This window comes from Trichomycterus rosablanca, chromosome 22 (assembly GCF_030014385.1).
Source record: "Trichomycterus rosablanca isolate fTriRos1 chromosome 22, fTriRos1.hap1, whole genome shotgun sequence".
In the NCBI taxonomy this organism is placed as follows: Eukaryota; Metazoa; Chordata; class Actinopteri; order Siluriformes; family Trichomycteridae; genus Trichomycterus; species Trichomycterus rosablanca.
The window spans coordinates 4529001-4535000 of record NC_086009.1 but is presented as its reverse complement, the minus strand read 5'-3'; the positions used below and the strand labels follow the sequence as shown (position 1 = coordinate 4535000).

The 6000-nt window shown below is 40.6% G+C and overlaps 1 protein-coding gene across 2 annotated transcripts in view; it reads left to right on the top strand.

Annotated features, from left to right (window-relative positions):
- stat5a (signal transducer and activator of transcription 5a) overlaps positions 1-6000 on the top strand; it is a 61956-nt gene that overhangs the window by 32839 nt on the left and 23117 nt on the right. For both annotated transcript variants that reach the window (XM_062984837.1, XM_062984836.1), the window contains one exon: positions 3640-3701. The gene's annotated coding sequence lies outside the window, so the exon portion shown is untranslated. The remainder of the gene's footprint in view (positions 1-3639; positions 3702-6000) is intronic.

Below are 6000 nucleotides of genomic sequence, written 5' to 3'. Positions count from 1 at the left end.
GACAATTAAAAGCATCAGACATAGCCGCTCAGGTGGCGCAGCGGTAAAGTACGCTAGCACACCAGAGTTGCGGTTTCGAATACATCGTATCGAATCTCAGCTCTGCCTTCCGACTGGGCTGGGCGGCTGCATGAACAACGATTGGCTATTGTTCATAGGGTTAAAGGGTAAAAAGTCGGATCATAGGTCCTCATAACTGGTGCAACTGCGGCCCCTGCTGGCTGACTGATGGCGCCTGCACAATGCTGATGGGGGTGTGGCCCTCCGCACACAGTGCCCGTCGGTGTATGAACTTGACCTGATATCAGTTGAGAGGCGTCCTCAGTCAGTGGTGAAGGGTCGAATCAGTATAGAGGACGTATTCAGGGTAATTGGACACGACTAGATTGGGGGGGGGCATAGAAAATAAAAAATAAAAAAAAAGCGTCAGACATGTTAAAAATATAAATATGCAGGAAAATTTTCTTTCTGCCTTTTTTTCCTCCTCCACACAGACAATAACAATTGTGAGTTTGTTTTGGGCAAGACGTAACATTTGCTTACAAGATGTAATGCAGCAGTAGGTGGTGATAAATATTTGGAAATGTTTTATAGACTGTTTTAAGAGCCCTGAGAACCATGACATACAAACACCACAATAGAACATTAGTTTAATTCATCAAGGCAGTTGTAGCTCAATGGTTAAGGTGCTGGAATAGTAATCAGAAGGTTGCTGATTCAAGCCCCACCAATGTCAGGTTGCCACTGTTGGGCCCTTGAGCAAGACCCTTAACCATCGGTTGCTTGGATTGTATAGTCAGTGAGTCGCTCTGGATTACAGCGTCTGCTAAATGCCAAAAGATTTAAATATAAAGCATAAAAATCACCCGCTTTATCTTGGTCGGGGTTTCCTGATAACTGGGCTGGTGTAATCGACTGGTGCGGCACCTGAGCGTGTATTTTGATCCAGTAAAGTCTGGCCGTATTGTGTACAATATTGAAAAACCAGTAACAACAATTCTAGTGTTTATTCTAATAAAAGTGCCAGATTCATGTGATTAGTACAAAGCTTCTAGACTAACAGGATGCTTTGAATAAGAAATCATTTGTCAACCCGGCTATCAAAACACTTGTCACGCTGTGTGTATTTAGTTCTATAAACAGCACTAGGATTTTTTTTTACACAATATGTAAAAGCTTTAGTGCAGCTTGAAGCAACTAATATTACAGTGTTTTAACTGACATTTATTATTAATTTATTTGACATAATTCCCTCTCTCTTATGCACATACCAGTCTCACTGTTATTGTACTTTTGTATTGTAATGTGTTGCAGTGTTTAGAAAAAATTGAATTGAGACAGGCTGTTTCTTTCTTTCGGCTGCTCTCATTTAGGGGTCACCACAGTGGATTATTCCGGTCTACACATCTGATCGGTCAGTTTTTACTTGATGAACCCTCCTTACTTTTAGTGCACCTTCCGTTGGCTAGGCTGTTTGGCCAACAACCCCTCCCCAATCCTGTATTTACCTCATCACATATTTTCTGCTGCGCCATCTGAGCACATTTCTGAAAATGAACTAAACAATCAGACTTGTATTGATCATTCTGTTCTTTTGCTGTTTCTTCATTGCACATTTTTATTGACATTTTATGGGTGTTTGGCTGGCGCAGTGGTCTAATGCAGGGTTTTTCAAACCCTGGGTCACGACCTTAGGTGGGTCGAGAGCCGAAAAAATAGATTGCAGAGAGAAATGATATTAATTAAATAAACTTGTTTGCGAATACCCCTTTGTGTAGGCTTTTTGTCACAGCTTGTAAACCACAAGCCTGGGTTGCATAAAAATAATGGACAAAATGTGGGTTGCTTGAAAAGAAAAGATGAAAACCCTGGTCTAATGTCAGTCTGTGCTATTGACCTGGCTGGGCTTTGTACAAATGCAACCTCTACTGTTGGACTGAGGCCCCTGCACTAGCCTAGGTGTGTACGCGGAGTTCATATTGTCTCTCCGTACGCTGTATGGCTCTTTGTGAATTGCCACCACTGGCTGACTGAATGATCTTGGCTCACCTTGAACACTGCAGGGTTGGTGCAAGCCAAATGGAAACTGGCGACGATTAGGAGAAAAATGTGTTATGTATCCCGTTTTATGCAGGATGACTAAATGAGCTTAAAATGTTTATAATTTTGTATGACTGAGAGTGACTCTGTGTGTCTGCAGGTGTTTTGTTACATAACGTTACTTAGCCAGACATTGTACAAACTTTACTAGCCATAAATATCTTTTTATTTCTTACCTCAGAGGGAGAAAACAGAGAAATAGAAAGAGACGGGTAGCAGTTTATATTTATTATTCTTGAGGGTTATAAATATGCAGGGAATTCAGACTAATGTTTCTCAGAATATTTGTCATAAAGCTGTTGCGCAATGTTACTTAATGTGCCTGTGTGTGTTTACAGATGGTAAAATCTTAAATAATGTGGTTTTTTTTGTTTTTTTTATTTGATATAGTTATTACTCTTACTCAATAATGCAAACTAGAACCTAGAATAATATTATATATATAGCAGACACGTTTATCCAAGCGACTTACTTACTCTGACAGTATATTGTCTTAGCAATTGAGGATTAAGGACCTTGTTTAAGGGCCCAACAGTGGTAACCTGGCAGTGGTGGGGCTTTAACCAGCGACCTTTGGATTACTAGTACTGTATCCTAAACCACTAGGCTACAACTGTCCTATTAGTATAAGAGGTTATCCCAGTTTGATTATATTTAATTCCCTCTGGTAAGAAGGTCGTGTGTCCAATACCGAGATGTAGCGGCCCAGGTTCTTTCTGTGTGTAGTTTGCATGTTCTCCCCGTTTCTGCATGGGTTTCCGGTTTCCTCCAACAGTCCAAAGATGTGCAAGTGAGGTGAACTGAAGATACAAAATTGTCCATGACTGTGTTTGACAATAAACTTGTGAACTGATGAATCTTGTGCAACAAGTAACTACCATTTCTGTCATGAATGTAACCAATGAGTGTAAAACATGATGTTAAAATCCTGATAAATAAATAAATAAATTCCCCCTGGTTTACTCTGGCTTTTAATCTCTGCTGGTTTCCCAACTCTCTCTGTTCAGTCCAGTGGCAGAATCATACAGAGACCATACTGGCCTTCTCTCCTTATGCCAACTTCTCAAAGATGACTTATTTAATACATGAAAACCGTTATGCAACACCTATATCACCCATGCGGGCTGTTTTGTAATTCATCCTGAATAAAAGTTCACTTCTCATCACTTTCATTCGTGTTTCCACTCCTTCTCTCACCATACTGAGTGTTGCACAACTTCATATTATCTTGAAGTGAAAATACGGACTAGTGCGACTGCTGTGTGACAGAGAGGAAGAGAAGATACAGGAAGTAACCGACTGCTGTAACCCTAATCGTGCACAGATTCTCCTCCTCAATCCTGTGGGTCTGTGTTTGTGTGTCTCAGTGTCTGTCTGGGTATCTGTACCTGTACCTGTCTGGGTGCACGTGGGTGTGTAGACACTGTCTATGGTTTACGTCTACATGGTGTTCCGTTACATCCACACACTTGCTGTGGTTCCTTCGGAGCTGCTCGGATCTTAACATCTTTTTTGTTTCTCTTACTTTTGCTTGTTCAGGTTTTCCGGTGATTCTCGTCAGTCGTTCCTCGTTCATGGTAACAGCGGGCTGAAGACGAGCGGTAAGTAAGCTGTGCATTTAAACGTGTGTGTGTGTGTGTGTTTGTGTGTGGGCTTGAGATGCATACAGGTTAAGTGAGGAAAGAGGAAGCAAAAGTGTTAGCATGAAATAGAAAGTGATAGCAAGTTTTCAACAGAATGTAAGATAACACAGGTCTGTTTGGGACTGAAGAATCGATCCTGAGGGAAATATGCTGGTCTGGTGTTGGGAATCAGACAAGAGAAACCATTATGATGTTTCTAATGGTTTACCATAGTTGCCTGTTGGGTGAAAAACTTGATTTATTTATGTTTTTTGTAAGCACACAGCCGTTAAGCTAGCAGACCACCACAGACCACAATACAGCGTCGACTGGAAACGACCGCTTTTGTGCGGTTAGTTAACTGGAAACTGATGGCTCGGTGTCTCTTTGTTTTTTTAACTAACACATACATGTCTGTGTGGTTACTGGAAATCGGTGGTTTTAGTTTAACTGTAGGAGTGGTTGTACTGCTAGGAAATAGTGTCTGCACATTGACAGTGGTAATACGGGACAGGAAAAGGCGGCGCTACACATGTGCTTCGGTCCCTGATCTTTACTTCCCTACTTGTTAGCTCCTGTTATATATGATTGGCACAGGCTGAGTCTGCAGACAGACTCGGTGGGTAGCACTGTCGCCTTACAGCAAGAAGGTCCTGGGTTCGAATCCCAGGTGGAGTGGTCTGGGTCCTTTCTGTGTGGAGTTTGCATGTTCTCCCCGTGTCTGTGTGGGTTTCCTCCCGGAGCTCCGGTTTCCTCCCACAGTCCAAAGACATACAAGTGAGGTGAATTGAAGATACAAAATTGTCCATGACTGTGTTTGACATTAAAGAATCTTGTGTAAACAGTGATTAACTGTTCTGTCATAAATGTAACCAAAGTGTGTAAAACATGACGCTAATATCCTAATAAATAAATAAATGTTTACCAACAAAAAGTTGCTATACAGACAAAAATATTGGGACACCCATTTTAATTATTAAATTAATGTGTTTTGGCCATGACAGCTGCTAACAGGTGAGATAAATAATTTATAGGTTTTGATACAATATTTACTTTCAACTTGGCAGCAACAGCTTAAGGAAGGCCCTTTTTGTTCTTGTCAACTAACTAAGCTTTTAAAGTACAACCCACCAGAAATATAATAATTCGAACTATAACAAACACAAAAATATCTGCTACAGATATCAAGCCGTTAATAAAAAGTACACCCAGACAACAAGCAAACTCCAAATATTAACAATAAGCCAAGAATGCATTAAGGAGGACGAGTGGACCAAATTGTACACCCAAGATGTAAAATAGGTCGTACAAAAATCACTCACCAGTACTTAATAAAAGAAGAAAACCTCCCGACATGTGAAATATGCCAAACACGGCTCACAATAAAGCATGTTCTAATGACCCAATGCCCCAAATACCCCAAAGAGAGACAGCAGCTACACATACCTGGAACTGTTAAAGAACCCCCAAGACAACACAAGAGCAATCCTAAACCTTCTGGCAGGAACAAAAATTAAAACAAAAATATAAATGGACTAATAGAAACAAGGAAAAATGACTTAAACACAACACCTATCATGCCATAAATGACACAATCATGTGTGTTAAGTGGCATGAAACCCATAATAAAAAAAAATACAACCCATTCTAATGCCACAGTTTGGCTGTTTAAAGAAATGGAAGATTACGATAAAAAGGATCTAAATCACCCCTCTTGATTAGATTTCTGCGTACCCACAAAACAGGGGACTCTTAGGTAGTGCAATCCCATGACTGCTATATTTCCTGAGTCTGTTCTTTTCCCTCACAGAGATATTTATTTTGATGTCAGGGTATCTGTTGAAGTGATAGCTATCAGTATGTAAGCAAACAGAACCTTTTCTCACACAGTCACTCGAGCATGCACAAACGCAGATAGAATCTGACATTACCACAGAAGATGCATCTAACACTCACAACTCTGCCACCCCGTGTTTCCTGTCCTTTTATCTAATTCCATCTGGCATTTTGATCCAGCCTATGTAATTCTAATGCTTCCCACAGAGCTCGGAATTGTCATGTGTTAGTGTGCTGCCTGCCTGAGGCTACTCGACCCCCCTGATACGAGCTCAATGGAGCTTTAAACATACCATCATCTTCTCTAAATCTGCAGAATTGGACATGTATTTGTACTTGTGTGTCTGCTTGTGTGTTCAACAAACAGTTTATCGAGACACTTTCATTTTCTTTTTCTCTACCTTCTTTCTTTATTGATTTATTCCACCCACATACATTTAAT